This window comes from Meriones unguiculatus, chromosome 8 (assembly GCF_030254825.1).
Source record: "Meriones unguiculatus strain TT.TT164.6M chromosome 8, Bangor_MerUng_6.1, whole genome shotgun sequence".
NCBI classification, from domain to species: Eukaryota; Metazoa; Chordata; class Mammalia; order Rodentia; family Muridae; genus Meriones; species Meriones unguiculatus.
Window position 1 is genome coordinate 85,539,842 of NC_083356.1, and position 13,069 is coordinate 85,552,910.

General features: G+C 39.0%; 1 protein-coding gene across 14 annotated transcripts in view; it reads right to left on the minus strand.

The window, feature by feature from the left end:
- The window catches only part of Gtdc1 (glycosyltransferase like domain containing 1), a 409,253-nt gene that overhangs the window by 97,303 nt on the left and 298,881 nt on the right, over positions 1 to 13,069 (minus strand). The window contains exon 2 of one of the 14 annotated variants that reach the window (XM_021652841.2): positions 2,319 to 2,374. The exons of the other annotated variants lie outside the window; for them this stretch is intronic. The gene's annotated coding sequence lies outside the window, so the exon portion shown is untranslated. The remainder of the gene's footprint in view (positions 1 to 2,318; positions 2,375 to 13,069) is intronic. 14 annotated transcript variants of the gene reach the window in all.

Genomic DNA, 13,069 nt, shown 5'->3' on the forward strand with positions numbered 1-13,069 from the left:
ATGGGGGACAGGGGATTTTTTTTTCTTCCTAGTACCAGGTAATTTTAATAATATACTATATTTGAGGACTGTTATAATTGCTGCTTAGGAAGAAAATTCAGGAACTTGGATGTGGTAGGGGACAGCCAATTTCATGTAAATTGGTGTTTTGCCTGATTTGGTGTCTGTCTGTATGAGAGTGTTGGATCCCCTGGAATTGGAATTATAGACAGTTGTGAGTAGCTATGTGGTGGGAATTGAATCTGGGTTTTCTATAAGAACAACCAATACTCTTAACCATTGAGCCATCTCTCTAATCCCCATCCAGAAGCTATTAAGATAAATTTTGGAGCTAGGTGCAGTGGCACACACCTGTAAACCAAACACTTGGGGAGGCAGAGGTAGGCAGAATCCTGTGAATTTGAGAACAGCCCTTGTAAAGGAAGTCCAAGACAGCCATGGCTACTCAGAGAAACACTGTCTCAAAAACAAAACAAAACAAAACAAAAACCAAAACAAAACAACCAAAAAAACTGAAAGTATTGAAAGACATCAAATGGTAAAAATGCCCAAAATTTTTGAGAAAAAACAAAGGCAAGACACAAAGGCTGAAAGTTGAGGCCTAAGAGTCCTCACTGCAGTGAATCACTGCAGAAGGTGAAACTAGACTGGCTTAACTTGCAGTTGGGTTGCAAGACACCCTGGGATACATTAGGAGGTATGTGTCATTTCTAGCCACAGAGCCTACAACTATCAAGGGCAAGCTTGGGAGAGTGAAGAGATCGAGAGTAAATCCTGGCCTTACCATTTACAAGTGGTGTACTGTTAAGCCAAGCCTCAAGGTCCTCATAGGTGAAATGGGAAGAATTGCTGTTAATATCCATATAGTCCATAGCAGATAAACTTGAAGAAGTTAAATATATCAATGTGATACATATAAATTACACAACAGATGGTAGCTTTTAATATAAGTGCTATTGTTAATAATACATTTTGGTCAAAGAAAAAAAAATCTGGTATTGAATAAAGGAGATTTGCTCAAAGAGAGCTATGTACTCAACAAAAATGGTAGTATCTATCTTGCAGATTCTAAAGGATAGAAGCTCCCTGGAGGAAATGGAGAAAGTCACAGTGGTATTTTTTGTTTTGTTTTTTGAAATCTACTCCAGACTGCAGACCAGGCAGAAGATTGGTTTGGGAACAGAAATTGCAAAACTAGAGCAGAAGCAGCATAAAGCAGGACTGGGGACTTCAACCATGAGGACACCATCTGGAAAGCTTGGTTGGCAAAAGCACAACATTAGATACATTCTTGATTTACTTTCCTAAGAGTTTAAGCTCAAAGAAGGCAGATGATGCCAGTAGAAAAACGACTTTTCTGGACTTCAAGCAGACAGAATGAAATAGAGACTGCATGTGGGTTGAAGAAATTATCATGAACTTGAAGCAATGTAGCTACCGAGCATCAGGAAACTTTTGAAAAGAGGCCAAAATGAGAATGGATTTCGTACATACACAGGTTAGAGGAGAAGGAGAATGTCAAAATTCGAAGACAGAAATTAGTGTTATCGATGTCAAAAGCAGTGTAGAAAGTACCAGAAATGGTGGCCATGTCTACTGGTTACTTACAGAAAACTTCTAAAAGCAAAATAAAAAGTTGCTTTTTATTTTCAACACATCTATCAACCAACGTGTAGAGTTAGTTTTACATACATTAGCAATGTTACTCAAATCGTGATCCTGCAGTTTTATTCAATTCTACCACTATGCACCTGGTATGTATGAGATTGTATGAGATCCCTGGTATTTGAGCTCAGTCCCAGAAGATGGCCTAACTACAGATGTCAACTGTAGGTACAATGTACTTCTGACCACAGGGCTGTAAGTTAGAGGGTCTGACATTCATTCTTGCTATGTTAATAACTAGAACAGTGTGCTGAGAACAGGAAAGCCATTTACTTCTTTGACTTCTGGGTTCCGTTGAAAGGAAACAACTCAGGAGGAAATACAGTGAAGGACAAATGACACTAAGACATTCAGAAAAAAACCACATGTAAACCTATAATTTCAGAACTCCTCCTGCCCAAAGAAAGTTAGAATGACACTATCCTATCTGTTGTGAACAATGATCCTACTAGACATCACAGGTTAGCAAATAAAAAGCATGGTACCAAGATTGGGTCAATTCTTTTGGAGTTGTTGGACAGTGAAGTCCAACAGAACCCTAAACATTACAGGGTACTTCCAATGTTCTTGATTACCTCCAGAACTTGACTGTAGGACCTTATTGCTGAAGACACCACACACTTTGAACATGAAAGAATGAAGCTGCTACTGACCTTGAAACTTCATCCTTACTAGATAGCCTTCATAATGCTGGAAGGTGCTACGAAAGCTACAAGAGGAGAAAAATAGCCATCAATCTTACCCAGCCATGACTTCTATGAGTTCTAATAATTAGTGGTCCAGTGAGACCTGCTTACCACCAGAATAGTGGCAAACCTATCACAAGAGCAACAAACCCACTTTTAAAATTAATTAAAGCCTGCTCCACAAGATGAAACCCATACCTGGTACCATTACTGAGTTAAGCACCTATGGCTTATTAAGTCATATGCTCTAGGAAAGAATCTACTACTATGGTTTTTTTTTGTTTTGTTTTGGTTTGGTTTTGTTTTTGCTAAGTGGCATAGAATCAATCAGCTCCTAATGATATAACTATACTTATAGTTTAATGCATTTCTCAACCCTCATCAGAAAAGTTTATGTTTTCAGTTGATGGAGATTAATGCAGACTCCTATCTGGCCAGCATGCAAAGAATATAAGACTGCAGGATTCTCAGCTCCAAATGGAACATGCATAGCTCTCCTCCCAAGGCTCAGGGATCTTTGTGGAAAAAGGAGCAGGGAGTATATATAAGAATCAGAGGCAGTAGATGACTACCAAGTAACAATATCTTTTGGATAGAGCAGGATATATATATATATATGAAATCACATTGGTTGTGACAGTATGCATAAAACCACTGCAAGCCTAAAGCAGACCACATCCCAGTAATGAGACTTGGGTAGCTAAGGAGATATTGGCAACTGCTAGCTGCTAGGAAAGAGAGAGTTCAGTTTTCTTTATGAGTGTAGCTCCTGGTAAGCTAACCATAGCGGAAGGCCACACATCCAAGCACATTTGGACAGCACAAATTGGTTTTAAGGGTTGAATACAAGACACAAAGTTGAGTAGGGAAGGGGATGTGGATCTGGGAAGTGCTGGGGAGGGATCATAATCAAAACACATTATATGAAATTCTCAAACAACTAATAATAAAATATAAAAACAACAGCAAAAATAACTCACATAGTTAGCATCAATGACAGCCAGTGGGTGTGCTCTTATCTGTAATGCTTTTCTAAAAGTTACTGCATTAACCTACATCCAGGTTTGGTTGTAAGAGGCATTCTATAAACAAGAAAAGACACTACCATTATCGCTTCCACTAATAAAGACGTCCTGTGAGTGCGCACTAGGACACCCCATAATGAGAGTCTGATATGTTTTAAGTTTTTCATTACATTGGATCAGAGTTCTGTAGCTAGTACTGCCAAGCCTGACTTGCAGAATTTAGGAAAACCACTCCCCAATACTAGCAAAGTGGAGTTTCTGTACATGTGTCACATACTTGTGTCACATACATTCTGGGCCACTGTGATTACGTCTAGCTCTCAAATCACCCTATATGTTGCAGTTTTGGCCCCCTCTTGCTAATATTTGAGTTGCAGCACCCTGCATTATGCCTTGTTCTGAAATTGTTTGTGTGGCTTTGTTCTTTTATAGTTGATACTGGATAAGAATAAAAGGAATCTCTGACTCTACTTGGCATTACTGAATTAATTTTTATAGTAAATTCTTATAAAAATGAAAAATAAAATAAATATTGAAGTTGTTGCTGCTCCTTAGACCTGCTAAAATCACTTTAATATAAGCTTTAATTTTTAGTACACTTGAAAGTCAATGGTGAGCCAGAAGGCTGAAGATGATGCTCCAACATTATAGAGAGTTATGGGTGACTGTTAAGCAGCAAACTGTCTCTGTCAATTATTATTTTTTGGAAGCTGCTAACATCTACTTCATATTTACTCTCATAACTAATTTTATTCCTTCTCAAGTCTCTGATGGGGTTGAAGACCAAATAGTTACAGTACCACATTTAATCTTAAGTTGTTTAGAAGTTAAGAAGTCTTTTCATATAGGTAATACCAATAAGGATAAAAGTTAATTTAGGTATAGAACTTTAAACTTGTCAAGAGAGATAGGATAATCAGATCCTTTCTCCTAAGATACCCTCTCCATGTTGTAAATACACATGGACTGGACATTGCACATGTAGATCTTACCTAACAGTTTTCATAATTATATAATGATTATTGTATTGAAAGAAAAGGAGCCTTTTATTGGAGTTAAAGGGGGAAATGTTGGTATAATTTTTTTTTTTTTTTTAAATGTATACACCTTACCCTTGCTCATTCAAATACTGATTTCTCCCCCATCCCACCCCCAACTCTCTGGTTTTAATCCAGATATTGCATTGTGATACTCATTCTAAGCATCCTGTCTCAACTCTTGTGTAAACAGGAAGAAAACAAAAGATACTAGACACAATGTTGAGCAGGGAGGAGCCAGAGGACAGGAAAGAGGGGAGGAGCCAGAAGGTGGGAGAGGAGTGGGAGGAGAGGGAGGGGTGAGGGGAGAGCTAGGAGAGCAGAGCTGGAGGAGAGATCTTGGAGGACATACAGCTTGAACCAGACCTAAAATTTCACAAAAAGCAAGTATAATGTGGGAAATCTAAATGTTAGGAAACTGAGGGCTTGGAGGTTTAGGAGGGAGTAAATATTGCCCAGCATTGTGTTCTAGTTTAACAAAAAAAAAAAAAAAAAAAAAAAAAAAAGAAAGAAAGAAAGAAAGAAAGAAAGAAAGAAAGAAAGAAAGAAAGTCAATGTGCTCTGAAGATTCTTCCATGTCCTTCAAATTACCTGGTTCCTGAGCTGCAGTTCTGCAATGGTTTATTTTGTTTTAAGGAAATAAGGAGTTGGGAATAACCACCTTAGTGACAACTTAAAACAAACTCCTTTTTCCTGAGGTGAGTTTCCAGCATTCACTTACAAAAGAGTGTGTCCAAAGTATATTTGTTGTATAGCTTAGCCATGCCTCCAATTATCTGTGATAACAGACAGTATTGCAACCTTCAGCAGAAAGGAAACAAAAATATTCTACTTGGTTTAAAGAGTATACCATAAAATAGTTTTCAGTGCCCTATTCAATAGCTTATTTATCTTAAAAATCATTTTTATTTAGTATAACATTTAAATTTATAAAAAGATTATGGCCATTTTCATAATATGAAAAGATTGTCATTGAGACTCTATATGTCAAATGCAAAGGAAATGATGGGATAATGATCCACAATGGAATTTTGTTTAATATTTGACAGATGTGTAGAAACTCTGAGGCACATACCTGTCAAGTTTCAAAGAGGCTAATCATATGGATGTAAAAAAAAAAAAAAGGTTTAAAAAATCCTTCATTTCAATAATTGTCAGGAATCCACTTACAAAAATGAAATACCATACAATTCCATTAATAGTTTTGCTAAATGGCATTACAAGAGGGGGGACATTCAAAATTGCATGGAATATACCATCAAACATTCATTCCTTCCTAATTTCATTGCTGTTTCTATTATTAAACTGAGACCATCTTATTAGACTATTAAGAATACTCCACAGGGAGAGCAACAGAACCAAAAAATCTGGATCCAGGGGTCTTTTCTGAGACTGATACTCCAACCAAGGACCATGCATGGAGATAACCTAGAGCCCCTGCACAGATGTAGCCCATGGCAGCTCAGTGTCCAAGTGTGTTCCCTAGGAAGGGAACAGGGGTTGTCTCTGACATGAACTCAGTGGCTGGCTCTCTGATCACCTCCTGCTTAGGGGGGAACAGCTTTGCCAGGCCACAGAGGAGGACAATGCAGCCAGTCCTGATGAGACCTGATAGGCTAGGGTCAGATAGAAGGGGAGGAGGACCTCTTCTATCAGTGGACTAAGGGAGGAGCAGAGGAGTAGAAGAAGGAGGAAGGGTAGGACTGGGAGGAGACAAGGGGGTGGGCTTCAGCTAGGATACAAAGTGAATAAATAATAATAAATGTAAAACAGGAGAATAATCTATATTGTAAGAGAAACTTACAATATGAGTAGAAAGAGATAATAAAGTCAAAGTATGGAAAAATTTCCTTAACCACACACATGTTTAAAACTGATATTGATTCTACCATTAGAAATTTAATTTAATTTTAGAATAAAAACTAATATTAAATTTCAGATTAAAATATAAAAAAGACATAGCTTTCAAACCATTTTATGAAGGAACACAAAATAGAAATCTTGTGTGTTAGTAAATATAACACACAGAAGAATGTGCATCTGTATCTCTTTATATATTTTTAAAAGGTTTATTTATTTATGTAAGAAGATAATATCAGATAGTTGTGAGCTGACATGAGGGTGCTAGGAATTGAATTCAGGACCTTTGGGAGAGCTCTGAAGCACTGAGCCATCTCTCCAGCCCCTACATACTTATTTAAAAAAAAGTTTAGTTGATGACAGATCTCATTATTTTGCTGTTATGACCATTCTTCATTACATTGTTACTGCTTCGGTTTCCCAAAGCCAAAATGTTGAAGACTTGGGCCAAGCCCATGGTACTGCTTCGAAGTAGTGGAAATTCAGGAGGTTGGGCCTACTGGCTAGGTCACTGGCGGCCTTAAAGGGACACTGGGACCACAGACCGGTCCATCTCCTTTTACATCTTGAGCACTATTGTGAAAGAAGCTTTCTTTCACAAACTGCAAGCATACTACCTTTGCCTAGCTACTGGACAGCCCACTACATTCTTAAATCTCTAAAACTATGAGCCAGAGTCCCCCATTCCTCCTGTGAGCTGGTTACCTTGGGTACTGTGTACTTCCTGTGAAATGATCTGTTTCCTAAATGATCTCTGCTTGAGTTGTTTTATACCAATTTCTGTTTAATTGATATAAATTAAGCATCTGACAGAGACCATGAAGGAACAGGGCCATCAATGAAAGCTCTACCAGCTAGTTCCAGCATGCTCATGCCTTGGCTTTGTTAAATACCTCCTAATTTACAGTGTTCTTTTAAAAGGGACCCAGCGGGCTGAAAGTTTTGAAGTGAGCATGCCTGAAAACTACTTGATAAAATGTTACTGAAGCTACTTATATACTTGCAAAGAGGTATGACTGACTTGCTAAAAACCTAAGAAACATGTGACACCCAGTAAGAGAAATAAAAACAAGGAATACATACTCTAAATTTCTAACAGCAACAGGTGATAGAAGCAGTAAGTTTCCTTTGCTTCAATGCACATTGATTTTACTTTAAAATTTCCCCCAAAGAAGACAGCCATAGTTGGTTATCTAAGATTTTTAAATTTTTTTTTTAAAATTCAAAACAGAAATGTACAGATTTCAGTTTAATTTTCACGTGCATACTTGTGCAAGGATGTGCAAACGAGTATAAAATTGGGCAGTGATATCTGTATCAGTTTGAATAAAGCAAAGTCTCACAGCTGTTTTTAAAAGAAACTACACCCAAAGGATTGCTGTTTGCTATTTGCTTTTTCATGTGGTGACCTGTGCTTGAAACTGTTACTCTATGTCACCTGATTTATGCCGTCCTCTAAAAGAAAAAAGAAAAACAAAAAAACAAAAGGTCTACAAATATTTTTCTTATTTTCCCTACTTGGAGGTCCAGGACACTTGCTTGTTGGTAAAGGACACTCTTCTCTGTCTACAACCTACATCAAAAGAATGCATGCCAGTGAATTCTGTCACTAAGACCCTAAAAGCCCATGGCCACAATGATAAGAGGATCCTGCAGTAAGGTGTCAGGAAATCCAATAACTCGAATAAAAGAAAAGAAGCAGATGGGATGAAGGAAAATAAGAGTTTATGAGGAAAGAAGCTTAAATAGGTGAAAGTCTGGGAGCCCAGAAGGGGTGTTTGTGGGGAGGGTGGCTAAAGAGGGAGACTTCAAAGAAAGAAATCAGCTATCACATGATAGGAGCTCTTACCTGTTAAGAGACTCAGAGCTTTCCACTCTATACAGGGAATACAGGTCATGATTCTCAACCAGTAAGGAGGACTTAGCATCATTATTTTGCATTTTGCTTCCATAAATATGCACCAGTAAGTTATCCTTTCTAAAATGCACCCCAATGATACTGTTATTATTGAAAACACTTTTGTATATTTTCTTTTAGTCTGTCACATATTTCATACATTTATTCATTCACTTACTCACCTTGTCTTTAAGACTTACTGTGCTAAATAATGTACTAAAACTATCACTGTCCTTGAAAATTTCATTGACTTTCTCCAAAATACACTCAAATATTTTAAATAAGTATCACTATTAAACATCAAATTTAATAGAGAGAAACTCAAAGCAATTCCAGTAAAATCAGGGAGAAGACTGTCTATTTTCCATATATATTCAATATAGTACTTAGTGTTCTAAAAAAAAGCAATAAGGCAGCTAAAGGAGATAAAGGGATACAAACTAGACAGGAAGAAGTCAAAGTATCGCTATTTGTAGACAATATTATAGTATACTCAAGTAACCCCAAAAATTCTACAAGGGAACTCCTACAGCTAGCTGATAAACACCTTAGCAAAGTGGCAGGACACAACATAAAAAAAATAAACAAACAACAAGAACAACAAGAACAAAAACACCTCAGTAGCCCCCCTGTATAAAAATGCCAAACAGGCTGAGAAAGAAATCAGGGAAACACACTTCACAATAGCCAAAAATAATATAAAATATCTTGGGTAACTCTAACCAAAAAAGTTTTCACCTATATGATAAAAACTTCAAGACTTTGAAAATGGAAATTGAAACCGATATTAGAAGATGGAAAGATCTTCCATGCTCGAGGATAGGTCAGACTCACATAGTGAAAATGGCTATCCTACCAAAAGCAACCTACAGATTCAATGCACTCCCCATCAAAATTCCAACACATTTCTTTACAGACCTTGAAAGAACAATACTTATCTTCATATGGAAAAACAACTCCCCCCTCCAGAGTAGCTAAAACAATCCTATATAATAATAATAACAACAACAGCAACTTCTGGAGGTCTCACCATTCCTGGTCTCAAGCTGTTCTACAGAGCTGTAGTAATAAAAACTACATAGTATTGGCGTAAAAACAGACATGCTGACCAATGGAATTGAACTGAAAACCCAGATGTAAATCCACATAACTATAGACACATGCTTTTTGATAAAGAAGCCAGAAATCTATGAGAAAAAAAGAAAGCATCTTTAAGAAATGGTGCTGGATTAACCTGATGTCTCCATGTAGAAGAATGCAAATAGTTCCATGTCTATCACCCTGCATATAACTCAAGTCCAAGTGGATCAAAGACCATAATTTAAAACTATATACAATGAATCTGATAGACGAGAAAGTGAAGAATAGTCTTGAAAGTATTGGCACAGAAGCCAGCTTCCTGAACAGAACACCAATAGCACAGGTACTAAGATCAACAATTACTAAATGGGAAATTTAGTACAAATGAAATTGAAAAGTTTCTGTAAGGCAATAGGACAAAACGGTGGGCTGCTGAATGGGAAAAGTTCACCAACTCCTCCAAATTATATAAAGAACTAAAAAAGTAGATGTGAAAAAAAACCCAAATAATTAATTAAAAATGGGGTATAAATTATTTTTTTCCCTTTTTTTAAAAATTTTTCATCAATTACACTTTATTCATTCTGCATCCCCCCATAAGCCCCTCCCTCCTCCCCTCCCAGTCCCACCCTCCCTCCTCCCTCTGCTTGCATGCCACTCTCCAAGTCCACTAATAGGGGAGGTTCTCCTCTCCTTTCTGATCTTAGTCTGTCAGTTCACATCAAAAGTGGCTGCATTGTCCTCTACTATGGCCTGGTAAGGCTGCTCCCCCCCAGAGGGAGGTGATCAAAGAGCAGGCCAATCAGATTATGTCAGAGGCAGTCCCTCTTCCCATTACTATGTAACCCAATTGGACTCTGAACTGCCCTGGGCTACATCTGTGCAGGGGTTCTGGGTTATCTCCATGAATAGTCCTTGGTTGGAGTATGAGTCTCTGGGAAGTTCCCTGTGTTCAAATTTTCTAGTTCTGTTGCTCTCCTTGTGGAGACCCTGTCCTCTCCAGCTCTTACTATTTCCCAGTTCTTACCTAAAATTCCGTTCACCTGCCCAACAGTTGCCCATCAGGCTCAGCGTTCAATCAGAGGATTGTCCTCGTGCAGGAGCAAATTGATACCCTATGGCAAATCGCTCAACTTGGCTGTCAATGAAAATATGCTGGACTTTGAGTCACTAGCATATAACATGAGAATTTTTCCTGTGCTGCAAATCTGTCTAAACAATTGTCGAGCTATATTTTAGGTAATTGGACTGGAGAATTCGATACTACGATGGAGCAGCTGAGAGTGGCCATTGTCACAGTAAATTCTACCAGAGTGGACGCAGGACTAGCCACAGGATTATCATCATGGATTGCTGCAGCCATGAATCATCTGAAGGAATGGGCGGGCATGGGAGCGTTAGCAGGCCTTCTGGTGTTGGTCTCCTTGGTTTGCCTGTGGTATATATGCAATATTAGAGTCTCACAACAGTATGATGCAGCCATGATCATTCAGGCCTTTACAGCCATTGAAGCAGGACATTCGCCCCAAGCATGGTTGGATACCATAAAAAGCTAAAATGATATGCTCAGGATGCGAGGCTAAGCACTGCACTCAGGGTCAGCCGCTTTGGACCCAGAGAAGAGCATGTCTGATTGCATGCGGGTTGATACCCCAGGTCCCGCCTCTGAGAAAAAGGTATCAGATGGGTCTGATGCTCTTTGGGTGGATGACACCTAAATGAACATCTGTACAAAGTCCCAATTTATTTCTAATATCAGAGATCAGACCTCTACTCTTGCCTGATGCGTCTAAAACAAAAAGGGGGAACTGTAGAGAGCTGCGGAATGCTGTGCCTTAAAGATGGAGCTGGTTTCGGCCTTCCACCTTCCCGATGGTGAGTGCTCTCTGTCACGAACAATTCCACATTTGGCTAAGGTTGAGGATCTGGCTTGCTTCCATGTATGTGGACCTATCTGCATTGACCACGTGGCACGCCTGGGTTGGCTACCCAGAGGCTATTTAAGCTGTGGGCTGGCTTTCCCCAGGGTCAGATGATTGTTCAAGGTTCCTGAATAAACTGCATTGAAAAAAAAAATGGGGTATAGATCTAAACAAAGAATTCGAACAGAGGCATCTCAAATGGTCAAGAAATGCTTAAAAAAATGTTCAACATCCTTAGCCATCAGGAAAATGCAAATCAAAATAACCCTGAGATTCCATCTCAAAGCTGTCAGAATGGCTAATATCAAAATACAAGTAACACCTTATGCTGGCGAGGATGTAGAACAAGGGGAACACTCTTCCACTGCTAGTAGGGATGGAAACTTGTACAACTATTTTGGAAATCAATGTGGCAGTTTTTCAGAAAATTGAGAATTGATCTACCTCAAGACTCAGCTAAACCACTCCTCAGCATATACCCCGAGGATGCTCTACCCTATCATAAGGACACTTACTCAACTATATCCATGGTAGCTTTATTCATGTTACCCGAAACTGAAGACAATCTAGATGCCCCTCAACTGAAGAATAGATAAAGCAAATATGGTGCTTTTACTCAGCTGTTAAAAAAAAAATGACATCATGAAATTTGCAGGCAAATGGATGGGTCTAGGAAAAAAAATCATCCTGAGTGAGGTAATCCAGACCCAGAAAGACAAACATTGTATGTATTCATTTATAATTAGATATTAAGCTGTAAAGTAAAAGACTACCATCCACAGACCCAGGGAGGCTTAGTAACAAATAGGGCTGAAGAGGGGACATAAGGTTCTCCCTGGGAAGTGTAAACACAATAAATTTCCAGGGCGGACCTGAGACTGGGTGAGGCTGGGAACAGAAGGGATCAGGTGGGAAGAGAGAAAATACTGGGAGAAATGACCAGAAGCAGAGGGAACTTCAGGAGCAAGGTGAAAACCTAGCATAATGGAAACTCCATGGAATCTATGGGAATAAGCCTAACAAAGATTCTTGTAATGGAGGGCAGGGAGCTTGAACTGGCCATCTTCTGTAACCAAGCAAGACCTCAAGTAGAGAGACTGAGACACCAATTCAGCCACAAAAACCTTTGACCTACAATTTATCCTGCCTGCATAGTGTTCTGGGACAGGAGCCTAGCAGAATTGTCACCAAAGAGACCAAAGAGACTTCATCCAGAAGCTGATGGAACAGAGTCCCATAATCAGACATTAGGCTGAGCTTGGGGAATCCTGTGGAGGACAGGTGGAAGGACTGGAGGAGGCAGAGGCTTCATGGACACAAGGAGATCAACCACTATGGATGCCCCACAGAATCAACTGACTGGACTCACAGGGGCTTGAAGAAACCAGGGTATCCTAAGGTTCTGACCTAGGTCCTCTGCATAAATGTTATGGGGAGTAGCTTGGTGTTCTAGTGGGAATTCTAACAGTGGGAGTGGGAGCTGTCCCTGATTCTTTTACCTGCTTGTGGGAGGGACCCTTTTCCTTCTACTTGGTTGCCTCATCCAGCTCTGATTTGATGGCATGTGCCTGTTCTTACTGTAGCTTTTTATGTAGTGTTTGACTGATGTCCCTGGGAAGCCTGCTCTTTTCTGAGGGGGAGGCAGAAGGGGCGGTTAATTTGGGGTTGAGGGGTAGGGGGATAGGGTGATAGGGAAGAGGTAAGGATGGGGAAACTGTGGTCAGAATGTAATATATGAAAGAAAAAATTTAAAAGGAAATAATAATAATAATAATAATAATAATAATAATAGGACAGCTTATTTTCTTGGGTGATTCCTAAACTAAATAGGAAGATGAAATGCCATCCTCACTGAAATCAGTACAGGAATTACCAAAAAAGGTCACTTTGAGCCAGC